The 20072-nt window shown below is 48.0% G+C and overlaps 1 protein-coding gene across 2 annotated transcripts in view; it reads left to right on the top strand.

Annotated features, from left to right (window-relative positions):
• The first annotated feature begins 3087 nt into the window (after window positions 1–3087).
• The window catches only part of DAAM2 (dishevelled associated activator of morphogenesis 2), a 113346-nt gene continuing 96361 nt past the window's right edge, over window positions 3088–20072 (top strand). The window contains exon 1 of one of the 2 annotated variants that reach the window (XM_082638189.1): window positions 3088–3189. The gene's annotated coding sequence lies outside the window, so the exon portion shown is untranslated. Of the gene's footprint in view, window positions 3190–3568; window positions 3872–20072 lie in introns of those variants that run through there. The other variant, XM_082638190.1, reaches the window with a different exon arrangement.

The following is a 20072-nucleotide window of genomic DNA, read 5'->3' on the forward strand; positions in this document are numbered from 1 at the left end:
AGATTTGGGTGTAGAGACAATGGTTGACCTTCCCAGACAGTCGTGGAGCCTGTGGTGGGACTCCAAAGAAAGAAAATCACAAGAGGAGAGTTGGTGATGGGCAAGAGAAGGATGGTGGCTGAGAGATCCCTGGGGAACATCCACATCCAGGTGGAAGAAGGACCAGGGAGAGAAACTGCACAAGGGAAGTTGTCATGCTGGGAAGATGTCCCTGAGAGAGGGGAGTGCTTCAAGAAAGGGGTGGTGTAAACATCTCAAAGGACGTGACCATGAAGAGTGACAAGACCGGATTCAACTAAAAGGCCATGTGACCTTAGAAAGAGCAACTTTCTAAGGGATTCAGGGCAGGATGTCAGAGTATAGCTGGAAGGTGAGAGGGATTCAGGGTGACGATGGACTGGACTTAATTCCCCAGGTGGACTGTGACACTTTCTAGTTCCAGAATTTACTTTCAATCTCTTTCATCTTGGTTGAATTAAATAGAATTCATGCCAACTTAGCAGTAATAAGGATTCTTTATTGGACTTTGTTGTTGTGTTATTGACGTTGTTGCAGAAAATACACAGAATTGGAGTCAGAAGAACTAGGTTAGGATCCAAGGGTCCCTTATTTTGTTGACTGTGTGACCTTGGGCAGGATATTTATCAAATCTGGCTTCTTTTCTTATTTAAAAAATGGAGGTTATAGTGATTCTTCTCCAGATTGTGAGGTTCACAGGAGATATATGTGAATAGGCTTTGAAAACTATAAAGAATGATGTCAGCATAAGGTTAAAAAGAACTGTTGTGCTTATGAGCTAATGCTCAGGAATTGTCACAATATTATATTTTGGTGAATAGATGGGAGTATATCAGGTAAGGTTATACTTGGCTGTAAAAAACACAAGACTCAACTATTATAACTTGAACACGGGAGTTTTTCTCACCTGACAAAAAGTCAGAGGAAAGTTCAGCCACTTATGGATGTCATCTAGGGCCTCAGCTCCTTTTACTTTCCTGCTCCACCATCCTGAAGTGAGTGGCTTTTGTTTTCGAGGTTGCAAGATGGCTGCTATACCTCCAGGCATCATATCTATGTCCTAAGAGAGAAGAAATGGAGGAAGGAGGAATAGCTAGCGTCAAAGGCTCGAAGGGGCATGCTATCTGAATCTGACTTTTTCTTTCTTTCTTTTCTTTTTTTTTTTTTTTTGAGGTACGTGGGCCTCTCACTGTTGTGGCCTCTCCTGTTGCGGAGCATAGGCTCCGGACGCGCAGGCTCAGCGGCCATGGCTCATGGGCCCAGCTGCTCCGCGACATGTGGGATCTTCCCGGACCGGGGCATGAACCCGTGTCCCCTGCATCGGCGGGCGGACTCTCAACCACTGCGCCACCAGAGAAGCCCCTGAATCTGACTTTTTCTTAAAGAGTCTTTGTGGAAGCTGACCTCTGCCTTCTGCATGCCAACCTCACTGTCCAGAACTGGGTTTCATAGCCATCTCTAGCTACAAGGGAGTCCAGGATGGTGAATACTGGAGGCTTCCAGTTTCTTTAGCTGAGGAAGGCAAGGGAGAAGGGGCTTGTCAATGGCTTTTGGAAGCCAATGTGCAGTGTCCACCGCAGAGCAGAGCTCACCTTCCAATGGAACTTTGATGTGAGGAAGGGGATGGAGGGATGTGGCAGTGGGTATGATGCTCAGGAGGGCAACTTGACAGTGACCAAACAGCAGGGCTCTGGGCCCTCTGTGGCTTGGACCAAAACATCTTGGCTGTCTCCCACCGAGAGGCCCAGCCCCAAGGCTTGGCTCCTTTTGGCAATCAGCCCTAACCAACTGCTGCCAAAGGGGTAAACGCATTCCAAGTCCTCGAGTCTCTGCTGCACTGTAACTGTGGTTAGAACCACACCCCCACCTGGGCTAACAGGAAGCTCACTGGAGTTGTGTTGTTTTTGTGATGATTTGTGGTTATCCGTGCTCATTCTCCTTAATGGGGAGTTGAATACCTACACACTTATGTTATCCAACTGTACAAGCAATTTGCATCTCATGCATGTCATTTTTCAGTTCATTCTCCAATCTTTGGGAACCATGTAGCATAAGGCATTACACTCTCTTTCTCTCCACTCTTCAAAGATGGCCTTTAAACCAAGCCATTTCCCTAAACCCCTTCAGCTAGATGGAGAAACAGATGACCATCAGAATCCAGACCTAGAAAACTCTACCTGGGTCAACACCCGGCATGGGCACCATCCGCTTGCTCACTCCTGGGAGCGTGGGGGAACAGAGAAGATTCAGACCCACCCTGAGGATGGTGTCAGCATGGAGGAGACAGTCGTTCTTAACTAAGGCAATTTCCAGTCCAGACCAGCAGATGGATCACAATCACATTCAAGAAAAAAAAATTAAAAACAATTTTAAAAAGTATGAATAAGAGCTATTGTAAACGGCTCAAGCTCTGTACGTAAGCAATGAAGTAAGATGAACTGACTGGTACTGAGTTGGAAAAGCTATACAGAGGCAGGGAGTGTGGAACATAATTTAATAAAAAGAAACTTTTTTTTCACGCACCCACTCCCAAAGAAGAAATGGAAAAGTTGTTAGGGTGTGGACCAGGGCTTCTAATTAGCTGCTCTGTTCTTCCTGATTTATCCCCTTTCTTGCCCTAGCACCTTCCTGGCACTTAGTGTCCCATGAAGGTACTTTGTCGAAGGAGAAGTCTCCCCACCCACCCTCAGCACCTGACCTCCCAGCCGGCTCAGACCAGGGGAGGAGTGAGGAGAAAACCCACCCACCCCCTAGGTCACCACTTCTGCCTCCTTGACCCTTACATGTTTGTAAAACAGAGGGAGCCCTGAGAAGGCTCCTCGCCAGCGTTGGAAACAGCTACCCTCATTGTCTGCCTCGCCCTGCCGGCTGCGCTCTCCCTTCCTCCCTCCCCTGCTCTCTGTCTGAAAGTGTGAAAATTACAAATCCCAAGGAACTGCAATCAGAACTCTACCTAGGGAAAATTCAGAGTATCCTTGCCATAAATATCCCGCTCCAAGACGCCTGACGTCAGAGCGGGGCGGGCGGGCGCGAGGCCGGCCCAGGGGGAGCGGCGAGGTTTCGGTCGGAAGACTGCGAACTCAGTTCAGCGCGGAGCCGGCGCGGCGGGCGGCGGGCGCGCAGCCGGGCGCGGGGCTGCGGGAGCGGCGGACGCGCCATGGACGCCCCAGGGTAAGTGCGGCCGTCCGGCTCTCCTCCCTGCTTCGCGTCCGGGGGCGGGGAGACCGCGGGAGACTTTCCGGGGCACTTCCCCACTTCTCTCCCCCTCTACTTTTTTTTCCAACGCTGAAAGGGGATTGGAAAGGCAGCGGCTCCACAGGCTGCCTGTTTTGTTTCTCCAAAGTGCTTGCAGGAGCCGCCGAGGATACTTGAGTGGGGCTCCCCGGGCCTGCGTGCGTGTCTGCGCCGATGGGTGTGATTTGCGTGTCTGTCTGGATGGGCACATCTGGACACAGGAAATGTCTTTGGAAAACTTAAAAAAAAATGTTTGTGGCTTTGAAATCTGATTCCTTGTTGTCACAAGTGGACAGACATAGCCGGTGCCCCCCAAACTGACAACTTTTTGGTGGTGGCTTTCCCCGGTTCCTTCGGGTGATTTAACTCTTTACAAGCCCCCGGCTCCCACTTGCAAGCCTGGCTCCTGGCCAGCAGGCTGGGCAGAGGGAGCGGGGAGGTTCTTGCTCTCAGAAGCAGTGGGACTTGGGAGAGGGAAGGAGCATCCCAGGAAAGGGGTCCTGAGTGGGGAATCCCAGCACCTGCGACTGTTGCCATCCATCCGCCTGCTGTGGCCCTGACAGCGCCAGGCATTGCGGCTTTGACTTAACCGCGAAGGAAGGATCTGGTCTGGAGACAGGTAATTGCAAAGGGGGGGAGGAGGAGGTGGTGGCCAGGACCGAGGCTCCGTGTCCAGCCCTGCCGGAGAGTGGAATGGACGTGTCTGCCACATGTGCCCACGGTGGGGGCCGTTGAGAGTTTTCTAGGAGCGCCCTGGTGCCCCAAACAAGATGCAAGCTCATAACATAAAGAAACATGTCTGAGCTGTGGGGTGGAGGAAGGGGAGTGGTGGGGGAGAGGGAGAGAGATTTTTATCAAAATTGAACACAGATTGTTGAGGTCTGGGCTTGATTTAACTCTTCTCTCTCTGCCTTGGCCACTTTTCCACAGTCCTGTGGTGGATTTGCAAAGTTCCTGGGAAGGTGGGAAGGAAAAAAAAAAAAAAAAAAAATCACACCTCTCCAGGAAAGAATCCCTGGAGATTTTCCTTAAAGCCTACAAGGGAAAGAGAGCAACTTCCCATCTTTAAATAGTTTCAAGTTTTGTGTTGCTCCCCGCCTTTCCGAGTTTGGTGTCAGTTTCTTGGATTTCTCTGAAAAGTTGGCAGAAGGAGGGAATGGATTTCCCCTATGTCGTAGAGGGGGAATTGGGCCCTACTGAGTGTAGGCGGGCGCGGGGCTGTATGGATCCACCAGCCCTGGGTTGCCCAGTGCACGCACTGGATGTCAATAGTTGTTCCACAAAGAGAGCCCTTTCAACTTCATCCCACCCGCGTCTCTGGTTTTGTATTTTGCAGCAGAACCAACCTACAATGTTTGGGTGGGGGGAAGATTACTGGCCTCTCCCTGTGTCCTAGAAAAAAGGAGAGAATAACAATAGAGGGACAGGGAGGAAATCTGGATACAGAAAGGACCCACAGGAAGTCGAAGATTTGGGAAGGATTTTAGAAATTATACAAATTGACCCCTAGGGAAGAGCTATAAAAGACTGAACAGACAGCAATGCCAGCTATAGACTCCTTTAACTTCAGGAGTATGTCTTCAACTTGAGTGCAGAGAAGAAGGAAATCGCGCTAAGGGCCGTGTAAACAAAAGTGTGTGTGCATGGGTAGTGGGGTACCCGCGAGATGCACGTGTAGGCGCTTGGTTCTGTATTGGTGACTGCGTGGGGATGGTCGTGGCCTCAGGCCTGGAAGCATAAATGGGCCATTTCTCAGTTGCTCTGGGAGCTGCATCGACCCCCATCTCTCCCTTTTTTTTTAAAAAAACAACAGCAACAACAACTGAGCTATGATTGTCTTGTTCCCTGGTAGTTGCACGCTGCGGCTCCCGACTCCTAGCTGAGTTGTTACAGAGCTTTTCGTCCAGACCCTTAGATGCGGAGGGAATACTCGTGCCCCCATCAGGACAAAAAGAGGAGAGAAACTTCTCCTGGGCCTTAGAACTGAGAAGAGAGTCAGGAGTTCAGGAAGGGGGAGGGTGTGAGGGGGGTGATCAGTAGAAAGGCCGGTGGAGGCTTTTAGTTTTGGTGAGTGTAGGGGAGGTTGAAAGACTACTGCTTTCTGTGGGAAAATGCCCCCTCCCCAGTCTTCTTTCCCAACCCCCTGTCCCCAAAGTGTTTTGACACAAAACAGGTTAAACTTTTGCCATTACTGAAGAGCCTTGGATCCCGAGGTAAAGAAGAGGGTGGGGCGAAGTGTAGGCGGTCAGGAGGGTGCAAAGATCATCAGTAGGCCCAGGCTGGCGTCTTTCTTACAGTGCAGCTGATGGAAGTAATGATTTAAATATTCCCACTCATTCCCACCATTTACAAATAGAAGGCTGAGTACCCAGGGGTGGAGGGGACCCATCTGGGGATCTAGGGTGGTCTCTTGTCCCAGCACAGGACGCCTCGGGGACAGCTGAGGGTGAGAACCGGGCTCTCAACTCTTTCATCACCCTCTCTGGAGGGTCAGTGGAATCCTGACCCTTTTGAGTTTGCTCCGGGGAACATATCACCAACTTCAGACCCGGGACGGATTCTCAGGCCACTGACTCTTGGGCTGATATGGAAGCCTGCTCACTGGCCCTTCTATCAGCCCAAGCTTCTGGCCCACACTTTGGTCATCTCTGAGATCAGAATCCTTAGGGTGCATTCTCAGGCTCTCCAGAAGGTCCAAGGGGCAAAGACACCTGACAGAAAGAACCACTTGGGGGATGTCCTTGGCTTTGACAGCAGATGACCCTCTAAATCTCCACAGCCAGAGTCTCTGTGTTCAGGGACCCTGTGTCCTTCAGCTTTGGACTTCAAATGCAGCCTGGCACAACAGGAAGAGTACAGACATCAGAGCAGTCTGCCCTGGGAGAGAACTAGTAAACTGGGATACGTTACTTACTCTGTCTGAGCTTAAGCCTCAGATGATATTTACCTCACAAGGTTGTCACAAATATGGTACTTATGCAAAGGGACTAAAACAGAGCTAGGAATATTGTAGACCCTTAATAAAGGGAATCCCATAATTTTATTTTCCAGTTTTTTAGCCATCAGGAGCCCGTGTGGTTTGGAAAGCACCTCTCCCCAAATCTGGCTATGTATTTTCCATTATTGAAGGCCGTTGGGTGGGGTTTCTAGGGCTCAGGTCACCCTTACTTCCTCCCTCTAGAAACATCGGCTAGTGGGGATTATCCGGGAGCGTGGCCGGTTTGTTAACCTGAGGGGCGGGAGAGGGCACCAGGCATCCTGGATATCTGGTCTGGAAACCACTCCCGTGTTTGAGCTCTTGGGAGAGAAGAGGGCAGCAGAGCCAGTTGTATGTGTGTGGCTGGGGGCAGCGGGTGGGAAGGTGGGAGGGGGACAGGAAGATCAAGGACCAATGGAGTCTTGAAGGACAGGCCCGAGGTCAGAGGCAGTCCCTGCTCCTCAAGCGTGCTCAGGTCACAGTGAGAGGGGAGAATCTGATGGGTTGTAAAAATGGAAGCTTTAGCCATCTGTAAACATCTTGGTGGGCATGGGCTGGGGAGGCCGCCCCCTCCCAGATCGACACGCTGTCTGGTGGTGTGGCGTGGCTGGTCCAAAGGACGGAAAGAGCATCTGATGTGGAGAAAGCAGCTGCAGGTTCTCTCGGCCCATCTCAGAGCTTCTAAGTTATCCTTCAAGTTGACATTTAAGACTTTGAAGATTGCATTTGTTTCTCTGCTTTGTACAAACTCTGTCTTTAACCATGGCCTGGGATGACTTTTCAGCTTTTAAGAGGCTCAGCCAGTGGCCAGCTTCTCTTGAGATGGCCCAGATTGGGGGTCAGTGAATTCCTCACTCCTGGCACTATCTATTTCTCCAAACTCTCTCCCATTTTTCTGGTTTGTTTGTTTTCTTGTTTCATTATGAGGTTTTAAAAACTGCACCATCCAAATGCTGTGCAGTGAGGAAATGCCTTTTCTTTCGATCCGTGGATCATCATGCTGGTGCTGGGTGAGACTTGTCAGACTATGGGCATTAGCAGGTGTTGTGGAGTTCTTTCTGGGTCTCCCCCTCAAAAAAAAGAAAAGAAAAGAAAGAAACCTGGGAAAAAGAAACTCGAGGGAGTTTGGTAGCTCTTTGAATCCTGGCTGAAGAGGAGCTAAATTATTTGTAGGATGCCCCACGGGTCTGTGCAAAGAGATACAGAATCATCAAGACCCAGGTTTGAGTTCTGGAACCGTCGGGTCACAAGCTGTTCAGCCTCTGAGTCTTCTTCATCTGTCCAGTGAGCACAAGAGGTGTTCTCACAACCCAGGGTTGTTCTGAAGATGAAATGGAATAATATATGGGAAGAACCTAGCACACTGATCAGTGCTCAGCAAAATAGTAATGTCCTTCCCTTTTTAGTTCTAAGCCCATGAAAGGACATGGGTTTGGACATTTGTCCCTGAGTCAAAGTAAATAAGCCACTTATTCAAGGCTTCACAACAGTGCTTAAAGGTCAGCTATCCCTGCCTGGAGATGGAGACCTTCACTATAAAAGTGGGACACAGATCTGCGCTCCCCATGCCAGACAAATGGCAGTCCCATGCGATGCTCTACTAGAACAAAGGAAAGACCACCAGGTCACTTACCCATAAACCTGGGCTATGAGTGAGCTACACATAGAGCTTGCTTTAGAAATCCCAAACCCTGTCTTGGTCCAAAGAATCGAGGTCAAAACAGGGGAGGGAAACCACTGAGGTAGGACCAGGCATTAAAACTGAAAAATAATGGCACGATGACAGTAACACCTGACACTTGTATAGCAGCCTGCATGTTGAAGAGCATGTGGCCTCATTTCAACCTCCTAACAATCCTATGAGATGCGTGTTAGCCACATTTTACAGCTCAAACTGGGGGCTTAAAAGACTTCCCCTCACAGGGAGATCATCTCGGTGCTTTGTGACCACCTAGAGGGCTGGGATAGGGATGGTGGGAGGGAGACGCAAGAGGGAGGGGATATGGGGATTTATGTATAGGTATAGCTGACTCACTTTGCTATACAGCAGAAACTAACACTGCATTGTAAAGCAATTATACTCCAATAAAGATGTTTAAAAAAATCATCTTTACCTTTCAAAAAAAAAAAAAAGCTTCCCCTATTTCACACAGTAAGTGGAAGAAACAGGAGGTAAGCAGCTACCCAAGCAGTATGTCTCAACCCCTCACCTGGGATGCTTGTAAAATTATCAGTGCCCGGACCTCCCCCACCCCAGGCCAAGTAAAGTAGAATCTCTGGGTGGGGGGTGGGGCAGGCACTGATTGTTCTACAAGCGCCCCAGGTGATGTGAAGCGTAAGTTGAGAGCCACAGGTCTAAGGGAATCGTGAAGAGGACCAAGGTGAGGAATCAGGGTATCAAGCACAGGTGAAACAAACAACCCAATCATTGCTAGGATTTAAGCTCCGTGAGGGTGGAGACTTGCGTGGTTCTCTCTCTGCCCAGAACCTAGAACGTGCAGGGTATAAGGTAGACACTCGGTGAACACTAGCTGAGTGAATGAACAAGCTACTATAGGTGAGGAGCCGACAATTTCAGCAGCCAAGTCCAGCCTGTCGCCTTGTTATGTAAGTAAACAAGCCTTGTATGTTGTTGGCATATAGCCCTGGCGTTTCTTTATGTGTTGTCTGTGGCTGCTTTCATGTGAAAAGGGTGGAGTTGAGTGTTGTAACAGAGGCTGTGTAGTTTGCAGAGCTGAAAATATTTACTGTCTGGCCCTTTAACAGAAAAAGTTTGATGGCTCCTGCCCTGGTTCTCAGAGTGACCAGAGCAAGGGTAGTGTAGGGCGGGTTATTACAGCCAGGTCGTCAAGAATACAGATTCTAGGGCTTCCCTGGTGGCGCAGTGGTTGAGAGTCTGCCTGCTGATGCAGGGGACACGGCTTCGTGCCCCGGTCCGGGAAGATCCCACATGCCGCGGAGCGGCTAGGCCCGTGAGCTATGGCCGCTGGGCCTGCGCGTCCGGAGCCTGTGCTCCGCAACAGGAGAGGCCACAACAGTGAAAGTCCCGCGTACCGCAAAAAAAAAAAAAAAAAAGAAAAAAGAAAAAGAATACGGATTCTAGAATCAGACAGACGTGTGTTTGAACCCTGTCTCCGCCACTTACCTGTTGTAAGACCTTGCATATTATTTCACCTCTCTGAGCCTCAGTTTTCTCATCTGAAAAATGGGGAGGATAATAAGTAATACTGACCTCACAGGATGGTTGTGAAGATTGCCAGCCCCTGGCCTAGAGTAAGCACTCAACAGACGTTAGCTATCCCACCTGTGATGGCTGTGGTTGTAGTCCCTTGCAACTACCCAGTCTGAAGGAAAACTAAAGTCAGCATCTAAATCTAGTGTCATGAACAGAATAAAGGATGTGGTAGGAAAAATAATCAGTTGGTAAGTTGGTGGGAGGGAGAAGGACTGACGTGAGGCTTTCGAGGTAAAGGGGGTCTTTTTAAGACAACACAGGTCCAGTCCCCCGCCGTGTGAGTGAGGTGCTGTTGGCTGACGGCTGTGTCAGCCAGTGATGCCCATCATCCCTCAAGGGTTAACTTAGGCTTTATTGCACTGAGTCTAGTCACAAGCATGTCCCACCTCTGTGCCCTTGTTTGTAGTTCATTCTACATGAAAGGCCCTCCCTCAGTCCTCATCTTACTGGGCTACTTGTCCTGCCAGGCTTGCTCAGGGGGCCCCTTTGCTCCCAAGCTCCCTTAGCAAGCCTCCCTGCCCCCCAGTCACCCCTCCCTCCTCCCTCCCACAAACTTAAACTGCAGCTCTGACGTAACATCTAACACGCTGCGTCACAGTCAAGGCAGGACAGGGTCTCTGTCTTGCCTTCTGCATGTTTGGAGCACATTAAAGCCAAATTGCATTGTAGGAGCCACACCTGGTAGCCAAACAGTGTCAATTAAGCCCTTGGTTCAACTCAGTGACAGCTGAGTTAACTCTTGGGGGATCCATCTGGGACTTGCCCAGGAGCAAATCCCCATAGCCAACCAGATAGAGAAGAGCGGTCCAGTTTATAGACTCGGTGGATCCTTTGTGTCCTCATCCCTCTGCGCTGCGGTGGCTCCTGCCCTCTGGAACACCTCTCCTAAGGGGTAGCCAGGGACAGGGAAAGAGGGAAGAAACTTAAAACCAACTCTTTGACTTCTTGTCAGCAGATGTGGTGAGCAGTTGGGTTTTGGCTTCTCTGGGCTTTTCATGTCTATGTGCCAAAATAATTGCGAGTTGGCTTGGTGTGGTCAGCTTTCATTAGCATGGTAACAGCGTGAGGCATGGTCACAGATAATAGCAAACAGCAGATAATTCACAGCATTGCCATCCAAATACATAATTCGGTGTTGTATAATTTTTATGGATTTTAGTGGCAGATTTTTGTTGGTGGCAAATATATATTGTATATGGAATAATATTAAAATTGTTATTTTCTAATGATTAAGGAGAAGGCATAGAAGAATCTCAGCCTTAAATTAAATATTCCCTTTGAGCAATCCCAAATGGACAATTAGGAGCTGATTTCTAAAGGGGAGGGAAGAGAGGGAATGAAATAGTATTTTTATAGAGCTCCCTGCTCTGCACATGGCACTGTGTCGATAATTTTTTAAAATAATTTTTTAAAATTATGACAGTGATTCTCGCTTGCTTAAACACATGAATCAATATCATGCAGAGATACAAAAAGACAAGTGGAAAACGAATAGCATCTCCACACCCTGGGAATTAATGTTTATAGTCTAGAGTTTATCATTCCCTATCTTTTCCTTTGTTCATACAAATACTACAGGTGTGTATACATGTATGGTGGGGTCCTGTCTGAGTGTTTTTCACCGAGATGGAATCTGTGTATATTACTCTGCAGTATACTTTTCTTCCCTTTGACCATTTATCAAGGTTGTCCCTACGATGGATGGAACTCTTTATTTTTTTCTGATTTCTTTATGCCTAGACACACACAGCTCTATATATCAATATTTGAGGTCATGCCATTCTTGTAGCGAGGTTCAATTTTTTTTTTTATCAGTCAGTTGTTAAACGTGGTTTCATCCTGGATGATCACCAGTTTGGGTCCCTAAGTCTGACATACCAAGCATCCATCACCCAGGAGAGCGGAGTGATTGACGTACCTAGTCTGTGACCATCCTGGGTATGGCTGCATGCTGTGTGTGGCCCTTGTCTGTCCCCATGGAAGCTGTTGAGCATCAGGCCCTGTGGCTGCCCCCTCCTTCTCATCACATTCAGTCTTCCCTCCTTGGGTCTCCTCAGTCACTGACTATGTAGGAAGAGCAGCAGGAAACCCCAAAGACGGATACGTTGGACTGGAGAACGGTGTTGATGGAGCAAGTCAGGCAGTGCGGGGTAATGGTCAGGTGTGTGGACCCTGTGCTCAGATCAGTGCATTGCACCACCTGACCCCTCAGGACTGACTCCCAGTGGCAGGCAGTGCTGGCAGTGGCCAGCCCTCTTTGGAATTGCCTTCTCTGAAGAGAATTGCCCCAGCAGCAGTCTCTTTGCGGGGTCACCTGCATTCAGTGACCAGTGGGGCCCCTCTGCCCCAATGTGGGGAAATTCTAAAGGGCATCCCAGCTTCAGGGCTCCCCATGGGGCCGGCTGAGGCCTTCACTGAGGCCGCCTGGCAGCTGTACTTCTCCCTCTGCCCAGTGCCACCTCCTACCCACACCTCCCACCCATGAGCAATTGATTCCAAGAACGCTTCCTACCTGCCCCAGAAGTTTTACTTATTTTACGTGAAATTGTTTTGGAAGAGTCCATTGTTTTCCAGATACTTGGTTGTGGCTATGTCAGAAATGAAAAAGTGCATTTTTTTCTTGTGCTCTATTTTGTGTGTTTTCTAGGTGAGATCCAGCTGATTTCTCTACAGCTAGAGTTGTTCATAACTGGGAAGGCTGAACAAATATTTTGATTTTATTGCCAAGTTTGTATTTGCCCCTGCTCCCTCCCCCGAACCCCCAATGCTAGGCTGAGAGGTGTAGGCATATCAGGTTGGAAGCATGACCAGATGGCTTTGTTGGCATCCTGCCTGGAGACGGGCTGGACAAGTTGCCCTTTGGGAATTCCTCTCTATCTTACCAGTGCTTCTGCTTTATAAAGGGGGTGGTCTCAGGGGGCTCTTCTGGCCCACAGGGAGCCACCTTCCTGCCTGTATAGGTATTCACATCATGCCTGCCTGGGTCTCTGCCAGATCTGATTCGTCCTTACGGGGGTGTTTGTTTCTTACTGCTTTGTCCCAAGCAAGGGAGGTCTTAGGTGCTGTGTATTGAACATTCCACCTTCCGGATTATGTACACTGATTGGCTGCCTGAGTGCCAAAGCAAAGCTTGCCTGCATGATGGATTCCCAATGGGCCAGACTTGGGGACCCAGACTCACAGCTGACGTCTGACCCCGTTCCTGGGGGTCAGTGTCAACACTCCCTCCCTCACTTCCCCTCAGACACCACAGCCCCCAGCCTCAAGTTCCCCTGATCAGGCAGCGAGGGAAGGGAGTGATTCTACGTCAGTGGGAAGATCCCTCAGTATCTCCACAGTGCCAGAGGCAGCTTTGAAGTTCGTTTGAAGCAAATTCAGAGTTTCTGTGGACTTTGGTCAGTGGACTTTGGGCAGTAGAAAGGCCAAGCCATTTTAACTCTTCTTTTTCTTTTTTTTTTTTTTAAATCTCCATCAATATATTTATCAGTCTGTTCCCTATCATGTGACATTGGGCTGGCAGCAGCCCAGAGAGAGCTAGGAATTGCCTCTGCCTTTCTGAGACACTCAGTTGATAATTTACCATTACCACTGCCCTGAACAGAGGTGATGTTATTGATGTCTGTGGCTGCCTACATGGAAGCTGGGACTTATAGCTGATAAACAGACCAGACTTCTGAGTAGAAAGCTGTGGGTCAGAGCATAGGCACTGGCTTCAGATTCTGGCTCCACTACATGTTAGCTGTGTGGCCTTGCGTGAGTTACTTCATCTCTCTGTGCCTTAATTTCCTTATCTGTAAAATGGCTTGTTATGAAGATAAAGCTAATGCATGATTTGGTGAAAAGAAAAAAATAGTACTTGAAACCATGGCTGTCGCATAGTAAGTACTAGGAAGTGTTAGTGATGATGATGATGGAGATGATGATGGAGAACAGGGACCCAGCCTCATTAGCTCTGTTGGCCCCGCATCCTGCACGGTGCTCGGCACAGAGCTGGGGCCCAATGAGCATTTATCAAGTAAAATATGCCACTGCCTTTTGCCAAGTGTCTACTGCCTGCTTAGTCTGCTCAACTCTCTACCAAAAAATATGTTTTACATTTAGAATGTTTATTTCATTTAAAATTTTTATTGAAGCTCGACATGATTCAGAAAAACACAGCTTATAAGCATATAGCTCAATGGGTTTTCACACCTGTGTAACCAGCATCCAGATCAAGAAACACAACATTCCAAAGCTCCCACCTCCCCCATCCTGAGAAGTCCCTCATGTCCCCTTCTGGTTACTCCCCTTCCATAATCCTAACTTCTAACAGCAAAGATTAGTTTTGCCTGTTCTTGAGCTTCAAGTAAATGGAATCGTACAGTGTGTACTCATTTATGTGTGTCTACTCATTTATGTGTGTCTACTTTTGCTCGGCATGATGTGTCGATGACTCCTTCCCATTGTTGTGTAGTATTCCATTATGGGACTATCCACACTTTATCCACTCTTCAGCTAGTGAGCATTTGGGTGGTTTCCAGGTTTGGGGCTGTTGTGAATAGGCCTTGCTGTGAACACTTGTGCACTTGTTCACAGGTAAAGATAGGAATGCTTCTCTGTTGGTGTGTTCCTGGAAGTGGAACAGCTGGAACCTAGGGAATGCATGTGTTCAGCTTTAGGAGATATAGCCAAACAGCTTTATAGAGTGGTCGTACCATGTTTTCCACTTTCTGTAAAGACAAAGAAGGCGTTCTAACTTGGAAGTGTAGGGGCTTGAGGCCTGGTAATATCCTGGGCTTCCTGAAATGTGCATATCCTCCAAGCTCTTGGTATCTGAGAGCTCACATGTTCTAGAAATCCTCGGGGCGGGGTGTGGGAGGGGTGTGTCCTTTTTACCAGGCACTGTACTAGCTGTTTCACTTAATACTCCTTCACCAAATCCTCGTAACCATCCCATGAGCTGAGATTGGTGTTATTAATCCCTCTTACAGATGAGGAAACAGGCTCAGAGCAAATGAATGAGATACCTAAGATCCTACAGGAAGAAACTGTCAGAGGATGTAAAACAGGTGTGCCTGCATCTAAAGCCATTTTAGGATCTGATGGTGAATCATTTTGGCTTTGGTGCTGACACCGGAGAGAAACACAGACCCGCTAGAACCTGTGCCAGCTGTGGGTGGTGGCTATGAGAAGACGTTCTGTGAGATGGAGCAGAAATAAGGCAACTCAGTGACCTTGGGAGGTCAACTTGTTCTCCTGCCCAGGGACAGCTGGAGAAAGTCATAACTTTCCTGGAATGCAATGCGACCATGTAATTTGCTGTGTAAACCAGGACCCTTTCAAGAGCGAAAGGGCACTAACTGGATAGGACGCTGGGAAGCAGGCGTGAATTGGGACTGTCCCAGTTTTGCTCACCCCCCTGGAGGTCTGAGCGGGCATCCCTCTCCTGGTCAGTGGGCTGTACAGGGTCTTTTTAACTCTTTCACAACATGGTCTCTCTGGACTCTGCCCTCATGTGATGTACTTCTAGTCTCCTCTGTTTATCTTAAAAATGAGTCTGGTTTTCTTCTTCCCCTCTACACAACGTTCCCTGCTTAGATGGGGCTCTGACAAGGTGAGCTTCCTTTAACAGATCCTGTTACCATTGAGATGCATTTGCCAACAGACTAGAAGCTTCTAGAAGTCTAGGGCTGTGCCTTAGTCGCTGTGGTATCTATGGCACTTAGCCGGGTGACAGACGCAGAGTTAGCACTCCAGGACTATTTGACTGTGTATGACATTTATCCATGTGCTTGTTCATTCATTCATTCATAGTTCGTAAAACCAGAGCTTAGTTTGGATTCTATCCTCTTGTTTTGATCTGACGCCTATTCCACTGGTCCAGAAAGAAAAGTCAATTGTGCGTGGGGGCGGGGGGTGTGCGCATGCACACAAAGGACAAAGAGTAAAAGGGATCAACTTAATGAGTAGCAAACGCATCATGGAATTAGATGTCAGGATCTCTGTTTGAATTTCAGCCATCCACTAACGAGCTGCACTGGCTTAGATAAGCGATGTAGCAATTTAGCATTTCTGAGCCTCGGTTTCAGCCATGTGTGCAGTGGGAACGACAGTAATACCCGGGGTAGAGGAGTGAAGTAAACCTATGATGCAGGGTATATGGAACGTGCTCAGTACACTGTGAAGTGCTGTGTAATTCCTAGTTGTTGGTGGTTGTGGTGGTTCAACCGCTATTTGAGAGGCACCAGTGGGAGGCGCTGTGTGCCGAGGTAGGTCCTGTGGAGTGCATCCCCCGTGAGCAAAATCTACACCCCCTCCAGGGCCTCTGGTCTCTCAGTGAGGCATCAGTGCGTACGTGGCAACCCCATGTGGCTGGGAGCTTTTATTAATAAACAAGGAAGGAATCAGCAAATTCTTCAAGGGCTTAGGGATTTGATGTGGGTGTCAGAGATAAGGATGCAAAGGTTAATTAATTTCTCATTAAGCCCACAGCTGCATTTTCACCAGAGCAACAGCAAGAAGCATTTAAGGGCTTATGTGTATCCTGCAGTATCTTTGGTATAGTGTGGTGGCTTCTTGTGCAGATTTCTGGGGTCAAACAGCTGGGATGCAAGCTCAGATTCCACCCTTTATTAGAATTGTAGCCTTGGGCAAGTATTTATCCTCCCTGAGATTCGGTTTCCTCATCTGTAAAATGGTGATAGTAATAGTACCTACCTCCAAATGAGGACAAAAGTAAGTCTTGCAAAGTACTTAGCGCAGTGCCTAGAGCACAGTATGTACTCCATAAACCTATGTTGTTATCATTGGCCAAATAATTTGTTTTCCATTGGAATACGAGGTACCGTATGGTGCGGATGTAATACATAGAGAAAGGAAGATTGTTTTGCCATGGGGGATGATGTCAGGGAAGGCTTCGTGGAAAAGAGGCATCCCCAAGGTTGGCTTCTTTTACACCCGGAGCAAAAAGGCAAAAAGTTTATGTCCATGATTACTCTGTTCTTAAAGCTCAGAGAAGAAGAGTTAGCGTGGAAGAAATTCCTTTCCTTAAGAGACATAAGTTGAATGCCTACTGGAACTTTGAAGTTGAATACCATGTGTTCCCTGCCCTCATGCACTTCCAAACTGGTTCATCCATCCTTGTGCCAGGGACAGGGGATATTAAGGTGAGTCCTCCAAGTACTAACGGTGGTGTCGAGGAAGGATCTAAAAGTGAAGAATACTATCCCATGTCATCAGCGCTGTGAGTGGGAGATGCTCAAAGTTGAGAAACTTAGATTCCATTTAAGAGTGTTTGGGAATGTGAAGAAGCTATGGAATCTCCTTCCCAGTTTCTGTTGTGATGATAGGATGGTAAATACATGGTGCTTCCTGCAGCAGGAGGATGGACAAATGGTTCCTGTGGTTCCTTTGGTGCGTCTGTGATGTCCACATAGTCATGTGTCTTACAGGTAAAGGGCACAATAAACACACTCTGAACTTTTCCTAGACAGTGTTGACAGGGTCTACAGAAATGCATTTCTTCCGTTGCCCAGGGATTGTTGGCATTTTTGTTTCATGGGCTTCATCTCTAATGTTATGACTCATTTAAAAAATCTGTATCTCAAAGCCAGTTTGCAAGAGGAAGTCTTCCCTCTGGCTCCGGCCACAGCCCCTCCTCCCTCTCCAAGTTTCCTAGTGAAGAAGTGATGAAATACTATCCAACTTGCTCAAACTTTTATAAATTAAAAGAAAAATTCTTTTGGTTTTTCAAAGCATGCAAATGCAATTCTAAGACTGCAGTGATACTGTAGAATAGTAAACATGTGAACAAATGTTCAACCTGACTCGGAATCAGGGAATTACCATAAACTGAAGTCTTAAGGAGACAGCCATTTCACACTCATCAGATTGCACCCCCCCCCCAAATTATACTCCTCCCATTGTATGTAGAGCCAAAGACAACTTCCATTCACTAATGGTAGGAATTAAATTGGTACGGACACTTTGGGGAGCTACTTGGCACAATCCAGTAAAATTGAAGATATACTTACCCTACGACCCAGTGATTTCATTCCTATGTAAGTCTAGGGAAACTCTAATACATGTGGGAAAAAAAGACATGTTCAGGAATATTCATGATGGCATGTTTTTTTTAAGAGCTAGAAAACTACCCAAATGTCTATCATCAACCAGAAGACTGATTATGTAATTTGATTTGTATGTACAATGGAATACTACGGACTACAGTGAAAAATGAATAGACTGTGCTATAGGGATATAACCTCAGAAACAATATGAAGTGGAAAAAGCAAGTTGCAGAAGAATGCCATTGCTATTAAATCATACAAAATAATATGCTTTTATTTACACATATTTACCTGCGTAATTAAAGTGTAAAAAAAAAACATATTTTGGGGCTTCTCTGAAGGCGCAGTGGTTGAGAGTCCGCCTGCCAATGCAGGGGACACGGGTTCGTGCCCCGGTCCGGGAGGATCCCACAGGCCGCTGAGCCTGCGTGTCCGGAGCCTGTGCTCCGCAACGGGAGAGGCCACAGCAGTGAGAGGCCCGCGTGCCACAAAAAAAACCAAAAACATTATTTTGGAATAACCACCAAATTCTGAGAAGTGGCTCCCCCTAGGGAAGGCAGGAAGGAAGACCGGGGAGGCGTACACAGGACTTCCATTTGTATCTGCGGTATTTTATTGCTTGTGATGGCTACACAGGTGTCTATTATCTATATTTTGTAGAGAGGTAAAATATTTTCTAATTGAAAACAAGGTAATTTCTAAAAATGGGCACAAACTCCTGCTCCATCCCCTCTGCCTGTTGGCAGACACACTGTAGAGTGACTGTGAGACTGCTCTCCATTTGCTCCAGGTCCCTATGGGAAATTTTAGGTAGATGTGATCATCTTCAAATGGAACGTTCTCCAAACATCTATACTGGACCCTGTATGCACACGGTATTCACTGTTTTTTGAACTAAAAATCTTGACCTATTTTTTTCTGACTTGTGGGTTTGTTGGGATCATATTTTGATATGTTGGTAGAGATGCAGAACAGGGCCATAGTAATAGAAACCAAACAGCAGCTCTCTGGCTCATTCTCTAGCAAATTGCTGGAGCCTCTTCTCATCCCATCTCTCCCTTGGGAGTTACTGGGATCCCTTGCTGGTGCTGGCAGGTGACCACAGCCACGATCCTGACATCCCTTTCATAAGGATGTGGGACCAACATTCTCAAGTATTTCTGACTGCCTGGGTTGGGGAGAGGAAGAATCTCCCTCTCTGTGGGCTTCCCTGGTGGCGCAGTGGTTGAGAGTCCGCCTGCCGATGCAGGCGACATGGGTTCGTGCCCCGGTCCGGGAAGATCCCACATGCCGCGGAGCGGCTGGGCCCGTGAGCCATGGCTGCTGAGCCTGTGCGTCCAGAGCCTGTGCTCTGCAACGGGAGAGGCCACAACAGTGAGAGGCCTGCGTATCGCAAAAAAAAAAAAAAAAAAAAAAAAGAATCTCCCTCTCTGCACCATAACTGCCTGGTTTCAAATGAAGTTCTCCATCCCTTCTGAGTTCCATCAATTCAGCCCTGGCTCTGTTGCTCTTGCAAACATCCTCAAGTGGGAAAGCACCCACCATTGGCAATTGCTTCACTTTCTTTTACTTGACAATGAAGCCGTGCTGACTTCTTCCCTAGGTGCCTATCGAAATGCAGTCCATCCATCTCTTTTTTTTTTTTTACAACTTTATTGGATTATAATTGCTTCACAATGGTGTGTTAGTTTCTGCTTTATAGCAAAGTGAATCAGTTATACATATACATCTGTTCCCATATCCCTTTCCTCTTGCCTCTCCCTCCCTCCCACCCTCCCTATCCCACCCCTCCAGGCAGTCACAAAGCACCGATCTGATCTCCCTGTGCTATGTGGCTGCTTCCCACTAGCTATCTACCTTATGTTTGGTAGTGAAAGGTAAGCTGTGACAAAGCGAGAGAGAGGCATCCATCTCTTTTAGGTGCCTTCCTCTTTTCTGCAGCCCCCTCTCCCTTGGAATCTGGTCCGGAGTTCAATCCCAGTGACACATACTGTGTTGGCCTTGAGTGCCCTGTCCTGTGTTGTGCAGCCTCTGTCCTTGACCGAGCCCGTGAACCTCAATGCTCAGTAGTTCTGCACCAGTGAGCCCCCTTCTCTGGCTTGCGTGGTGCTTGCACTGGGGACTGAAGCTGGGGGTGGCTTTCCTCTCTGCCTTCGGCTTATTTATACATCATATAATTCACCTTCATTAAATGGGAGAAAGTTGCACAAAGCTGGGACTTCGGGGAGCAAACCCTAGGTACGTGGTTGCTCTGAGAATGGACACTGTAGTCCATATCAGGCTCTGGGCAGGAAACAGTTGGCACTCCCAAAAGAATTGAACCGATAAGAATGTAATGAGAGGGCTACTTGCAGAGAGATGAAGGGCTAAGGAGATGGTGAGGCACCCAGGAGCCAACAACAGCAGGAGGCTCTTAATACTGCTACCCCTGAAGGGGCGGGGGGAAGGACTGGTGTTATCAGAGCCCTGTGCCAGCTGGAGCTGAGGAGGAAGGGCTGCTCGGCTGGAGCTGTGGCCCTAGAGGAACACAGCCCCTGCCAGAGCCATGGCTTAGCAGAGA

The sequence above is a fragment of the Mesoplodon mirus genome, assembly GCF_964341445.2.
Source record: "Mesoplodon mirus genome assembly, chromosome: 12".
Taxonomy (NCBI): domain Eukaryota; kingdom Metazoa; phylum Chordata; class Mammalia; order Artiodactyla; family Ziphiidae; genus Mesoplodon; species Mesoplodon mirus.